Source organism: Podarcis pityusensis, assembly GCF_964106645.2.
Source record: "Podarcis pityusensis genome assembly, chromosome: 6".
Lineage (NCBI taxonomy): Eukaryota > Metazoa > Chordata > Lepidosauria > Squamata > Lacertidae > Podarcis > Podarcis pityusensis.
In genome coordinates, this window is record NC_138030.1 from 74,411,869 (window position 1) to 74,426,869 (window position 15,001).

General features: G+C 42.4%; 1 long non-coding RNA gene across 1 annotated transcript in view; it reads right to left on the reverse strand.

Annotated features, from left to right (window-relative positions):
* Nucleotides 1–5,576: 5,576 nt before the first annotated feature.
* LOC308478820 overlaps nt 5,577–15,001 on the reverse strand; it is a 50,573-nt gene continuing 41,148 nt past the window's right edge. Inside the window, exons 2-3 of the long non-coding RNA XR_013987312.1 lie at nt 9,732–9,843; nt 5,577–5,641 (exon numbers count right to left, since the gene is read on the reverse strand). This is a non-coding gene — a long non-coding RNA (uncharacterized lncRNA). The remainder of the gene's footprint in view (nt 5,642–9,731; nt 9,844–15,001) is intronic.

Sequence of the window (15,001 nt, forward strand, 5' to 3'; positions counted from 1 at the left end):
CAGCCAATGGGAAGCCGACCAACATTGTGGAAGGAGGTCCCCTCTCTGCTCTGTGCCGGTTTAGCGCGGTGCACGGGAGTCAACCGAGTGGGCAGCAGGGGTCCATGGGCTGGTTAAATGACCCCCATGGGCTGCTTGTTTACAATACCTGCAACATCACTGGGGTTTTATATTTGTTTGAAACACACACACACACACACACTCCACTTGAGGGGTAAAGCACTCATAAATGTGCACACTCCACAATATTATTTCCCCCTTCGTGAATAGAAAACAAAAGAATGCAGTTGCTCAGGAGGAACATACAGTAGTTTGTATTTTCAGTGAGAAGTGCATGGCTGAACAATATCAACACCAAGGGAAGACGGAAGTGTGACAGCACCCTGGCAGGGCAGGAGACGTAACTCAGCTATGAGAAATTTGAGCACTGGTCCCACAGCTCCTCTGCTATAAATCATGTATCTACACAGATAGTCTTGCAGTTCTAACACTCCAAAATTGAAGCAGGTTAGCAAGAAAACAAGCTGTCGACATTACTTTAACATACCTACGACGACGTGTGATCAGACTACTTCAGCTGGTTTCTTGTCTACTCGAATCAAGGAATGTATTTGTGCCGAAGCAAAAAATAGAAGCCGGCACTTTGTTAACACGTCTGCGGCATCCAGGAAACCAGCTACAAGTTATATAAATGAGTTATGCAATGCCCAGTTCATGACGACTGACATGCCAAAACTCCCTACCTCCTCTATAGAAGGGGAAGGGTTTGTGGGACTCTGGAATGCAGGACAAAGGCTGGTGGCTCCTGGTTTTCAGAATGACCAGAAAGTGGCGGGGAAATCTCAATTAAGAAGTAGCTCCCTGTGGTGGAACATTTCATGCCTCGCTCTAAAACAGCTGATAGTCTTTGCTTTGTCTGCGGGAACCATTAGGATAGTCAATCAGTCTACATTCTGCTGACTTGCCTGACTTGTTTGCTTGTTTGTTTCTTCAGAATTTTTTTGTTTTGCAGTGTTCATACAGAAGCTCAAACTCATTGCAGCTTTGGGGTTTTTTCCCATCAGTGCAAAAAGAGAGAAGAGAGAAGAGAAGCCAATTAAACGTTGCTGCTAAAGATGAATAATCTCAAGCTCATCGTGTCTTCTGCTGATACACAATGTCCATCTCCCCCTCTGGCTCACTGGTTTCTATTCTAATGCCACCCCGGCCCCACTAGATCAGGGGTGGTCAATGTGGTGCCTTTCAGCTGTTGTTGGACTACGGATCTCATCAGTCACAGCCAGAATGGCCAATGGAAAAGATGGTGAGAGTTGTGATCCAAAAGCATGTCAGGCACCATGTTGGCTATTCATACACTAAATTATCCCAGGCTCCATGGTTGGCTTGCCAAGTTTTGCCCTGGGCTCTGCCCTCCTGGTATCCCCCAAGAGACTGTTGTTTTTGGAATCAGAAGCTAGTATACAAGTGAAACAATTGCCCTTCTGCCATCCTTGCAAAATTGCAGTCACCCAGAGGGAGACTTATAAACTTCCATGGTACCTCTTGCCCAACGAGTTGTGAATTCACACATATCAAATAGTGAATTCACTCATAGCGGAGTGACAAAGGCCTCTCTGGTAAGCTTCTAGGGTGCTGTATGATAATTGAAAGGCAATTTTCCAGTTCAGTTTGCACTCTGTGAATGAATGACATTTCTTGAATTCAAAGCTCATTGCAAATATTTGACTCGGCTCTAAAAATCTGGTTTTGATATTTCCAGCTATGGTGATTGGCAGATGTAAAGGACAGCAAGTGCATAGCAAGAAGGGAACCCTGATCTTCTGGATTTCTCTCTTGGAAATAGCATTTCAGAAAAGAGGATTTAGCTGCATTTAGGTTCTGTTTAGCTTAATGGCGCCACACTGAGCATGTGAATTAGTGGTACCTATTGGAAATTATATGCATTTTGTTCTAGTTTCAAGATCCTGTTTCTAAAATGGAAGCCTAGCCTTGAGGGATGTTAACTACAAAGCCTCAGATTTAGGAGCAATCCTTCAGATTTGGATCTGAGAGACCTGGGTTCAAATCCCAACTCAGTCAGGAACAGAAGCCAATAGAGTCACCAAACAACTTCATAAATCATGTCACCAAGTAATATCCATTGGTCCATCTATCTTGGTATTGCTGCACAGCTGAATCTCATGCAGGAGTCTTTCTGAGCCCTACCTGGGGATGCTAGGGGTTGAACACAATACAAAGTACATGCTCTGCCACTAAGTCATAGCTCCTTCCCCCTTCTTTAAATTGCAGGCAGGTCGCTGCATCTGAACCTGATCTGAACCATGTGCAGAGTAGAAATGAATTCGCTCTTTACCACAAGAATGGGTTTCAAAGCTTTACTGGAAAGTCTCAAAATAGTTACAAATAAACGTTACAAAAATACAAAGTAACACGTTACTCTTAAAAAAGTAAGCAATGTCGTTTGTCTTCTTTCAAGTCCTTAATTCAGTCCAAAAACTTTCTACTCTCTGGTCGCAGAGAGAGAGATGCTAAGCAACTTGCTTGTTCATCATCACAGTTGAGCTTCTACTGCTATGGCTGTGGGATCCATCCCTGACAAAGAATCTCTGTTCTCAGGTTTCACCTTCTTGCTGTGAGAGATCAGGAGCTTGAGTTTCTGGGATGAGTCATCGGTTAGCCTAAATATTGGAGTGGAAACATCTGACCTTTTCTGCCGCATTTGGCAGAGTGAAACCTCTCATGCAAATCTTTCATTGCAAATGCAAACCTTTATATAAGTTTTTTTTCAAACTTTGATGCACTTAAATATGAAATTTTATGCATATTAAACATCCATGATGTCTGAAAGTTTTAAAACATCAGTCATCAAGACCCTGGCAGTCTTGACCCCAGAGCTTAGGTCTCTCCCTTGTGAATCTTCAACAGGAATCTGTCATGCTTGGAAGAGAAGGATCTCCTCCATATTTCCAGAAAGCATTGTGAACATCAGCTTACAAAGGGAAAACAATTCCATGTATTATACCTTCTTTTTATGAGTCAGGTTTTTTAAAAAACAAAGAATATTTTTTAAAAACAATTTGATCTTATAAAATCAATCTGTTAGTGCTGTGTGAGTTTACAGAACCATTTTGAATTGGAAGCATTTCTCTCTCTCTCTCTCTTTTTGGTACTCAGAAACCTCACTGCCTATAAAAGCCAAACCATTAAGAACACAAATGCCAGGAGACAGCTGAAAAATTAAGTGAACTTAATATCAATATTCATAATCATGTCAGTTTCACTTCTTAAAAACATTTTCTAAAATGTTAGTTTGCTATAATAATGACTGGTCAGAAGCACAAAGGTTAGGTTAAATCTTCCTTCATTAATGATTTGGCTCAGTGCACCCAGCAGTATAATGTATTTTACGAGTGAGGGAAATGATATTGGTTGGAGAGTTCTCATGTAACAGTCATATCCTGTCCAAATGTAATTTTGAAAACAATCAGAGCCATTATGACCCACACAGAAAAGAAAGATAAAGACAGATAGCTGTATATGGGTTTTTAATAAGTAGTTCACCCTGGGTCTTGAAACATCAGATTGCCAAGTAATATTATTAATGTATAAGCATGTTGGTAAAACCCTGTTATTCTTTCCCATTGGCTGAATATATAGATATGTTTCTGATGCAAATATATTGTAAGTATATTGAATCCACGTTATGTAAATAAGAGTAGAAAATGCATCCATCAAGTGTTTGTCTTCATTATTCCACACCCTAAAGAGCTTTCGGTGGCATCAATCTACATTCTGCCTAAATATAACATTTTTCACGGCTATTATGCATTATTTTGCTCTATATCTTTGACTAATTGTTTGACACGTACATCGCTCAGCATCGCACAAACCTTCTGAACTTTGCAACTTTCCTCATGATCCTAGAAACTGTAGAAGCCACTGAGCCACAAACCCTCTCTTCGAGTGCTGAGCATGTTTTCACTTACTCACAAGTGCATTTTGTTCAGCGCTCGCAACCAGACTTGTACGCTTACATTAGAGAAACCTTCCCCTGGGCTGCAAGTTGCATTGGAAGCGGATTTCGTCTGGATCTGAGTCACTGTCTGTAACAAATATATTTACTAACTTGAGAATAAGGGTGGGCTTTCTCGTCTGATGCTTAGCTTACTCTCCCCTTTCTGCTGTTATCAGTTTCCCATGTTAGCTGATACACTGGGAGGCTCCCTCCCTTCTACTGCTAGAACCATAACTCAGTGATGGAGTATTGCTCAGGACCGCAATACCTCAAGGAGCCCCTCTCTCCCTATGAACCTACTTGGAGCCTGAGACATACCCTCCAACATTTCTCCGATGAAAATAGGGATGTCCCTTTCCATAGTGATAATTTTACTGTTTGTACCCCACACATCTTACTGGGTTGCCCCAGCCACTCTGGGCAGCTTCCAAGATATATATAAAAAACATAATACAGTGGTACCTCGAGTTAAGTACTTAATTCGTTTCGGAGGTCCATTCTTAACCTGAAACTGTTCTTAACCTGAAGCACCACTTTAGCTAATGGGGCCTCCTGCTTCTGCCGCCGCGCCACCGGAGCACGATTTCTGTTCTCATCCTGAAGCAAAGTTCTTAACCTGAAGCACTATTTCTGGGTTAGCGGAGTCTGTAACCTGAAGTGTATGTAACCTGAAGCATATGTAACCTGAGGTACCACTGTAAAATCCCCATACAGGATTGCCTTCAGACGGCTCAGGGGTCGGATAACTCCATACCCTCCAACATTTCTCCAATGAAAACAGGGGTGTCCTAAGGAAACACGGTACATTCTGGGATCAAATCAGAAACCGGGACGGCATTACTAAATCAGGAACGTCCCTGGAAAATAGGGGCACTTGGAGGGGCTGCTGAGATCATCATCTGAGGCCCTTCTTCGTGTGCCTCCTCCACAAGAGGTCCGGAGAATGAGCATTTTCTGCAGTGGCTCCCTTAGTTTGTGGAATGCCCTCCCCTGGGAGGTTCAGCTGGTGCCTTCATTATAGACCTTTAGGCGTCAGGCAAAAATCAGGCCTTTGGCTGATTGACAGCCAGTGCCCCTTTTAAAATGTGTTGGAGACGGGGGGAGGGGGGGAGGATTATTGAGTTGTTCTTGGTTTTTATATTTATTATGTATTTTATGTTTTAATATTGTGGTTTTATCTTGTGAACCGCCTTGAGACCTGCAGATATAGGGCGGTATGCAAAGTATTATTATTATTATTATTATTATTATTATTATTATTATTTTGCATACAGAAGGTCCCAAGTTCAACCCTGGGAGAGACCCCTGTCTGAAACCCTAGATAGCTACTGCCTGAAACCCTGGGGAGCAGCAGCAATCAGCACAGACAATGCTTAAGTAAATGGCCCAATGGTCCAACTTCAATAAATAATAATAAATATAAGGCAGCTTCCTATGCCTTCCATAATTCTGCGGAAGAGGCATCAAGTCTCTGAGTTCCCCTGCAGACTAGATTGCAGTGCACTTTCCACAGTCGGAGTTTCTACGAGAATGGCGATAGATAGCTGGCCCTGTAGGCCTAATCTGGCCTGCTCTGCAGCTGTGTAGTGGTGGAGCAGGGCTTTGCTCTTTCTCGTGATGCCACTCCTGTGAATGAAAGATACTTGATCAATAACAGAGTCTGTTCTACAAGCATTGCAGAAAATGCCTCCTTGCAAATAATTCTCAATTCCGCCCCCCAGCCCAGCCCAGCACGCCATTAGCTAGCTCTATGGCCCACGTTACAAGCCATTTTGTGGCACTCAGTTAATTGTTAGTCTCCAAATGTCATCTGATAAATTTTGCGCTCCTTCATTAAATGTTAGGGTGCCTTCTTTCCTACTCCCCCTCCTCTTTTTTTGGTTGCTAGCTATATGAACTGTGTTATGGCCTGCCTCGTGTCCTTGATTAATTTTGAGTTAACAACACCATATGAGAAATTTTGCAGTGCTTTGTTAAACACTAATTTAATTCTTACTTAGCAACAGCGTGGAAGGAACGTTCTCATTTGTTGTGGTGCCACTGAGCAACCTCTGCTAAAGCAACAGCAATAAAGGCATTATTATTTTTTAACTTTTTCAGTGCTGTGTTTTTGGAGAAACAACGATGGGTGCAACAGCAACATGTAGCAATAGAAGGCAAGGCATTGTGGTAGCGCCAGTCTTTTCCGGAGTATCTGTCTCAGAAGGTAGTGCAGCAGGACTTCTGTTCCAGTCCTTAGACCAGGGGTCAGCAAACTTTTTCCGCAGGGGGCTGGTCCAATGTCCCTCAGACCTTGTGGGGGGGCAGACTATATTTTGAAGACCCCCCCCCACTCTCCCCTCCCTTCTCCACAGCACCGGATGAGCCCCAGTGGCTGCTTACCTGTGCCTTGTGAGTGGCAGGGGCTGACGGTGGCGGGACGATGAGTGGCGCAAAAAGGCTGGCTCCAGAGAGGGGCTGCTTAAAATGGTGCTCAGCCAACTGCGGCTCAACAAAGCCCAGACCCTTTCCTCTTCTAGGCAGGGTGGGGAGAAGTCGGGAGCAGGCGTTGCCGCAGTGTGGGGGAATGGCGCAGCCCGAACAATCATTATCCCTACGCCAATCCACACAGTGATTCCCGGACCATCTGCAGGCTGGATCCAGAAGGCAATTGGGCCAGATCCGGCCCCCCGGGCCTTAGTTTGCTGATCCATGCCTTAGACACTTGCCTATGGGGTGCCTCTGGGTTCTACCCTGTCTGCCATGCTTTTAGCTTGAAGCCACTGGGGGAGGTCATCCAGAGATTTATGACAGAAATGTCATCAGTAGGGGGGTGACATTGAACCCTACAGCTCTTTCCCACCTTCTTGCTCCAAGGAGGTTGTCGAACTTCTGAACTGACACCTGGAGGTGGTTATGGTCTGGGTGAGCCAAAACATAATCCAGACAAGATGGAGGTACTGTGGTTAAGGATAGCAGCTCTGGATGGACGTTAACAACCAATCTTAGATGGGGTTGCTTTGAAGGACCACCACCCTGAAGATGCTGAATCTATGCTTGGATAAGCATAAGTTTTATGGAATCATTTGGATGGGTCTTTGATGTTTCTGTTCTGTTTTAAAGAAAGTACAATGGTACCTCGGGTTACATACGCTTCAGGTTACATATGCTTCAGGTTACAGACTCCGCTAACCCAGAAATAGTACTTCAGGTTAAGAACTTTGCTTTAGGATGAGAACAGAAATCGTGCAGCGGCGGTACATCAGCAGCAGGAGGCTCCATTAGCTAAAGTGGTACCTCAGGTTAAGAACAGTTTCAGGATAAGAACAGACCTCCAGTACTTAACCTGAGGTACCACTGTACTGCAAGAAAAGTTTTGTATCAATCAAATGGGTCTAGAGCAAAATGAGTCTGTTTTATTTCTGAAGAGACTGCACTGTACATTGCCCGGCTGTGAGGTACGAAGGCCGCTCCCTGCAAGGCCCTTTCCACCTGGCCTAGGGGGCGAGGCCCACACTCACCAGCCCTACTAAAGAGGCTCCTCATGAGGCCGGGGGAACATCGTCCAGCTATTGTTTTATTGTTTTATTGACTTAATATGCTGTAAACCGCTTTGAGATTTTTATTAAAAATATAAAGCGGTATAGAAATTAAATAATAATAAATAAAATTAGGAGCCAACTCCTAGGGGCTGAGGGGTCTTTGGCCACAATAAAATATTTGAGGGGGCTGCCCCCCCAGTTGATGGGCATTGCCATTCAAATGGTACAGGGCTTACCTGCCCACCCCTCCCACCCCAATATTTTATTCAAGTTGGCACCCCTGGTTCAGCTTTGTGCTGGGATTCAGGCATCTCTGTGTGCTATACCACATAGATTCCCAAGCACGTTATCAATTTCATTTATTCATAATGACATACACATTGAGGCACTATCTATATTGCCTTTCAACACATATTGAAAACCTTCTTTTTTCCTCAAGCCTTTTTACTGGAGACCTTTATCCCAATCTATATTTGGATTTGTTGAATTTGAAATTGCTTTGTTTATGTAAGCAGATAAAAAACATTGGCAGGATTGCAATAACACTTGTAATGTAGCAGGTATTATGGAGACAATGGAGTGATATAAAATATGGACTATTGAAAAATATGCAGTAGAAAAGGTTAACAATAGAACCCATGAAAGGGAAGGTGGAAGTCCAGAGGTTTGGAGGAATCTTTAACTGTGGATGTGTATAGCTGGATTGTTATATCTTTATACTTGTAAACTCAAATAAAAATTATTTCAAAAATAAGAAAGAAATTGGTTTGTTTGTTTGTTTGCATATGATGTCGTTTTTAATTGTTTTTATATATGACTTTTCCTTTAATTGTTTGCATATATGAAATTATTTTTAATTATTTTCACGCAGGGATTTTTTAAAATTAAAAATGTTCTTTATTGTTGATGTTTTGTGGACTCAAATAAATATACCAGCACCCAGAAAACTACAGCACCTACATAATAGTGACGGGGGGGGGGATGTTTTCTGATATTATTGCTGTACTTACTAGGATTCTTCCTGGCATGGAAAATTGGCTGTTTGCTTTTCATTCATTATGAAGTTCAAACCTCTATTGCTTTTCCCCCAAGATCCAAGCTCTTCTCTATGTCCAGAGTCTGCCAAAGCTCTTAGCCAGACTCTTATCTAGCATCTCTCTGCAACTGTAATCTCAGTTTCTCTGTTGGTTTTTTTTTTTTTTAACTACTTCAATCTTGTCACCTGCAATCCCATTCAGAGCACTCCTCCTGCAAATATTTGCTTCCTTATCCATCGCAGTGATTACAAAGTTTTGTCAGCCCGAGGTCTTGTGGCAGCCAGACACAGAGAGGAGGAGTTCGCCAGGGAAGCAGGAAGGACCAGAAGCCAGACTCACTGTGGCTCCGTTCCAATGCACCCTCAACGCACAAGGCACACGGGTTTCCTCTTTGATAACACTGTGCATTTTCCATTTTTACATCCATCCATTTTGGGGTGCTCAAAGATTGCACAGGTGTGACAGATGACTTTAATCTAAAGGCTGTGGTTAGTGCTGGATGTACATATAAGCTAAACAAGCAATAATAATAATAATAGTAGTAATAATAATAATAATAATAATAATAATAATAATAATAATAATAATTTATTTATACCCCGCCCATCTGGCTGGGCTTCCCCAGCCACTCTGGGCAGCTTCCAACAAAATATTAAAATACAGTAATGCATCAAACATTAAAAGCTTCCCTAAACAGGGCAGCCTTCAGATGTCTTCTAAAAGTCTGGTAGTTGTTGTTCTCTTTGACATCTGGTGGGAGGGCGTTCCACAGGGCAGGTGCCACTACCAAGAAGGCCCTCTGCCTGGTTCCCTGTAACTTGTCTTAGGGCTCCACTCTCTTGCCCCGCCCCCCCCATATACATCTTCTTAATTGTATTTCACTATTAATAGACTTCTTCATAATTGTATTTCAGTTCAACAATTACTTTGATAAAATACATATTTTGTTATGTGCAAATGGCTTTAGATACCTATTAGGTCCATAAATTACCATATAGCATATATTCAACACGAAAAAACAGCAACAATTTGTTGTTGACAAAGGACAGCTGGACATCTAAAGGGCCCCATTACCTTCAGTAGCTTAGGGCCTCATCAGACCTAAACCCAGCCCTGGCTGTGATTACAGGGTAGCTCTAAGGTGGCTGTGGGTCTTACTTTATGGAGGGCAGTTCTCCAGGTGAAGTAGGGACAGGTTCAGCTGTGTATTTCTGGTCTGGGCTGACTTGTTCATTCATCAGTGTTCTTTCGTCAGTCTATTCACATTTGTCTGTAATTGAAAATGACAAAGCATTTGCAATGTATTGAAATATATATTTAGAGTCATATTTTTTAATGCATATTCTCACAAATGCAGGTCTTATTTAACCACAACAATGTATTTTTTTAAAAAAAAGCATTTTAGCACAGTTTGTGAACTGAAGATTGTGTTGCAACATTCAACAAAGCACAAAATCTGAAGGATAACTCTGTTCCGATCGCCACTTTCATGTGTGTGGTTCAGATCAGCTGGCATCCAAATTTCAAAAGATCAACTTCCTCAAGCTTCCCTAATTTAGAAGGGCTGTGATGCTGAGGTCCAGTTTAAAAATTAAGACCTATCGGAAGGAAACGTGCGGGTGGGGGTTGAAGTTGAAGCGAGCACTTGAACAGCAGACTGAGTGAAAACGCAGTGCAACTGACCACTATGGTGAGATGCATGGCACATATACATATGAATTAGCATATGCAAATGTTATGCAAATCACTGCCCTCTTTCCTGTGCGGTGTAGGTGGCCATCTCAGCCTATGTAGCAGTACCAGCGGAAACTTGTGGTTCATTATTTCCAATACCTCTAAATCTCATCCAGTGCAGCCTTATCACTGGCATTTGATACCAGCCTTCAGCACATATTTTATAGCCCTCACACAGAAGCCATCAAAAAGCCCTTCCCTGCAGTTACACACCCTAGGAAGCATGTGTTTTAGAACTTCTCCCTATTAGCATTGCCCAGTCATGTTCATGTCCCCAGCAACAGTGCCACTACTATGTCAGGGCTGGTTCCGATACAGGTCAGCACTCAAGACGCAGAGACAAGCAGAAAAGTTAACTCTTTATTCAAGGAAACTGAATATAAGGCAGAAATGCCTCCAAACAGGACTGGCCCCTATGAAACAGTTGCCAGGACTGAAAGTCTCCACCCTCTACTTTCCCCTAAGTCTCCTCCTCCTCAGCTGGATGTTTCCCAAGCAGATTTAAACTATGCCGGGAGAGAATCTGTGCTCTTTGCTCTGCTACAGCAGAACAGCTCCCTGTGACCTTAGAGACAAGAGGGGAGAGGAGCTTGAGTACAGCAGGAATGGCAAAATCCTGGGATACTTCTGCTTCATCTTCTGAGTCTGAAACGCTTTCTGCACCTGGCTCTTCTTGCTTGCTAAAGCCTGTTGCCTCTTCAGCATCCAACCATTCCTCCCCTCCTTCCCCCTCTGATGTGTCCTCAGTGTCCCACCACCACTCCCCTGGCTCTGAGCCTTTCTCCTCTGAGGCTTCCCTAGGGGGTTCCCCAACTGGTGCCTCCCACCACTCCTCATCACCCAGCCAGTCCCTGACATGCAGGGACATGCAGTTGTGAAGTGCACTCACAACTATGCTTCCTTTCACCAACTTGGGATGTCAGAGAATTCTGATGGAAAATGAAGTTCATCTGTTCTTCTCTGGTCAGGAAGGGAAATCAGTTGAGTGAACATGATTGGTATTCATTCACATCACTTTTTCTTTTTAATGATATGCAATCGACGACTTTTTAAAACCATTGTTTTGACATTTTCTTTACACTGAAATGGAATGAATGTAAGTTACGTAAGGTATGCTTTACTGAGACATTAATAATAGCATGTGAGCCAGAACATATTCCGTTTCAACAGCCCAAGCTGAGTGCAAACGCTTCAGGAATGAGCATCCTACAATCTTAATATGAGTGATATTTTGGCACTTTGTTAAATTACAATATGCTACTCAGCTTTGTGGAATAAGATAGCTTCCCTTTCTCCACAGGGGTGACACCCTGTCAATAATATCAACATCAGCTAAAGAAATATGTATTGGTTTATCATTCCAAACACATGCCATCAAAGTGTTTAGCATAGGTTTCAGCTGATAGGTTGCAAGCACCATTTTGTGCTTTGTTGCTGTTGTCTGAAGTTTCTCAGAGAATGGGAAAAGAGAGGTTATTTGTCAGTGGCCTGTACGCTGTGTAGAAGATCCCAAGTTCTGACATTATCCATATAATCTCCCCATCATTTACACAGTAAACCAGAAGGAATCCTTTGTAGCTGAGTTATACAAAGTAGGCAAATTTACCCCAACAATTTTTAAAACAACCAAAATTTCATAGTTTTTTATTATTTACAAGATGGGGTTGCCATATCAGCCAAGATCTGAGTTATTGTTGAGGGGTGTTGCCCCAGGGGAGGATGATCAAGGGACCCCAGAACCTAGAGCCAGACCTGGCAAAATTAATGTGTCAGAGAGAAGGCATCTAACTTAGCTTCTTTCTGACTTGTTGTGAATGTTAGGCAACATTCAGCCATTCTTTCACAAGATTATTTTGCTGTATGAGTATTGAGGGAGGTTAGGGGATGGGCAATAGCTAAGCCGAAGAGCTCATGCTCTGAATGTAGACACTCCCTAGTTCAATCCCAAGAATCCCCAGAGTAGGAAAGACATTCCCTCTGAAATCCAAGAGTGCCACCACCAGTCAGTATAGACTGAGCTAGATGGACCAATGGCCTGGCTCAGTATAAGGTGGCTTCCTATGCCATCTCACAGTGACTCTTCTACCTAAAGAAAATTATACACAAATTGACCCAATGAGCTTGTCCATGCTGGGCTTGGAGTCGACGGCTCACAGGACCATGTCACCAACTTTGTTTCATATCATTTCTTCTTTCAAGTAGTGCGCAATTCAACTGTTACTGCAGTGGAAGCGGAGAGGGGGCGAGCTATCATTACTCTACTTGCCATCAAATAGTCCCATTGGCTTCAAGGACAAAAGATTTGAAGAGCGTAGCCTAACGGCATAAAAATATGGAACAAAGATACATTTAAATTCGAAGCCAAACAGAAGAACTCTGTAAACAGGTTGTTGATTACAAGGGTAAATTATTCTTTTGCTTAGAAAAGGATGACGCCATAGATGGTGATTCACCCACAGTTGACCCAAGGGAGCCATCTCTAACAATACCATGGCACAGGGACTTTAATGGCAGGCTGAGATAAGGAGAACATTCTGAATACTCGGAAACAAGGACTTTGAAGGGGAAAAGATAACCATCTCCTTCGAACTGAACCTAGAGATATCTGTGAGGAGGAAAACAGAAGGAGAAAAAATTAAAATGCTTTGTTCATCTCATTATTCAGGCATTTCTACCGTGTCCTCCAAAACTGTGCGAGACACACACAAACCATTGAGGTTATGTTATTCTGCAAACTATCTTTTTTAAAAAACAAATACTAGTTTGAGAAGGAACTTACGGCCTGAATATACACATCTTTACTGGAGATGCACAGGACCAAATAGTAAATGTTATTAATCTGTTAATTTAGGGCAAGGTAGGCTTTTAAGCATGTTTCCAGTTACACACAAAGGAATGTATCCAATGTATGTCCTACTCAAAATAGGCTCTTTGAAATTAATGGACGTGGCTAATTTAGGCCTATTAATTTCATTGGGTCTGCTATAAGTAAAGCTTAGTTGCATACAACCCACAATTTTTAGTACTAAAACAAACAGTATCAATGAGGCCCACCATGATGGGGGCACATGTATATGGTAGCCTGTCCATATACCGGTACTTGACAACATCTTGATTTCTGCCAGCTTAGGCAGCAAAATCAAGAAGTTTGTATTAGGCAATCATGCATTTGGGTTTGCAGTCCTCATCATCAAGACCAGTGTGCTAGAAACAAGAGAATAGAAACTGCAGTTAACCACAAACTGTGTAAAAGAGCTCTGCAGGGGATAAATCTGAGGAAGTTTGGTTTATGTTCTTCTTCATAAATAAGGGACATATACTCTATATCTCCCGATTGCTCAAACCCCTATGTGGAGAGGCCATGTGGGGCCCCACTTAAAATGGGGTGCTACATGTGGCACGGATCCTTGCAATAAGATGAATTTCCATATGCATGAAAGAAGAGCACTCACAACATGACATGGGTGGACACTTCCCTTGTTACAGTACTGGGCTTTGATTTGTACAAGCTTGTAATGGAAATAGTTTGCGATTGTTTGTTGTGTTTGATGTTTGTAATGTTTAATGAAAATAATAAAAAAAGAAAGAAAAGAAAAAAGAATTGGAATTCCCTTTGGGTAGCGATTATTTCAGAATGGGTCTACTCCGAATACTTTGCAGAAGAAAGTGTGCTCAGTTGTATAGGACTCCCATTTACACCTCCATGTTAAACTGCATACCAGGATGCAGTCTTATTTCCAATGGCAATTCCATTTAGGACAGCTGTCAGGGCTTTTTTAAAGAGGGGGAACTGTAAGCCCTTCTGTTTAAGTGCAATGCAAAATGCATCCTGCTTCATGTGTGTTGTGGGTGGTGGAATGCTACTGGAAGCAAATAAATCACTGCTAAATTGTTGGGGCAGCCTTTGTAGATGTGCTGAGTAGCAATGGACAAATCTGTTAATTTCAGTTTCCCTCTGTTTCTTATTTTTCAGTTCCCCACATTTCCACATCAGTTGGCAAAGTCCTCAGGGAAATCATCAGCGTTTTAGTGTGAAGTTCTCCCGATAGCACGTGTTTATGAAATTATGTCTAATGCGCACATTTTTGCAAAGTGTATTTTCCCTAATTTACGGCATTTGTGCGTGCTCTTTCCACCAAGATATGTATTTTTATACACACTTTATCCTAGTGTATGCTTTTTTTGTACACATTCCCTATCAGGAGAACTGCATTGCAAAATTCGAAGAGGTGTGATTTTCAGAGGGTGTCTGTGCTTCACTTTGCATATTGTTTCTGAAAGCATGAATGGCGTAGGTTCACCTTTAAAAGCGAAACTGGATTGAATTCCTCTCCCATCCCTACGGCTGAGTCAGATGCCACTTAATCCTCATAGCAATCTTCCATACACAATTTGCATTAAAAAAAACCCCTGCCCAATGCTTACTTCCACAGAAACATTAGGTAAGAAAAAAGTCCTTTTTTTTTGCATGTGCCAGCACCGAGCCTAAACCTTAGGAGTCAGTTTCAAAGCATCCTGCGAGTGGCTCCAAGTGTTTAAAATGAGCAGCAGGGTGAAAAGGAAATGTGAGTTGCCTAACGTATTAAATATTTCTAGGCCTAGTTAGAATGTTGCCATCTCTCCAATCTGGAAGATGCCTCTACAGTCTCTCCAAGTGTCCCTATTTTCCAGGGACAGTCCTGGATTTACAGAAG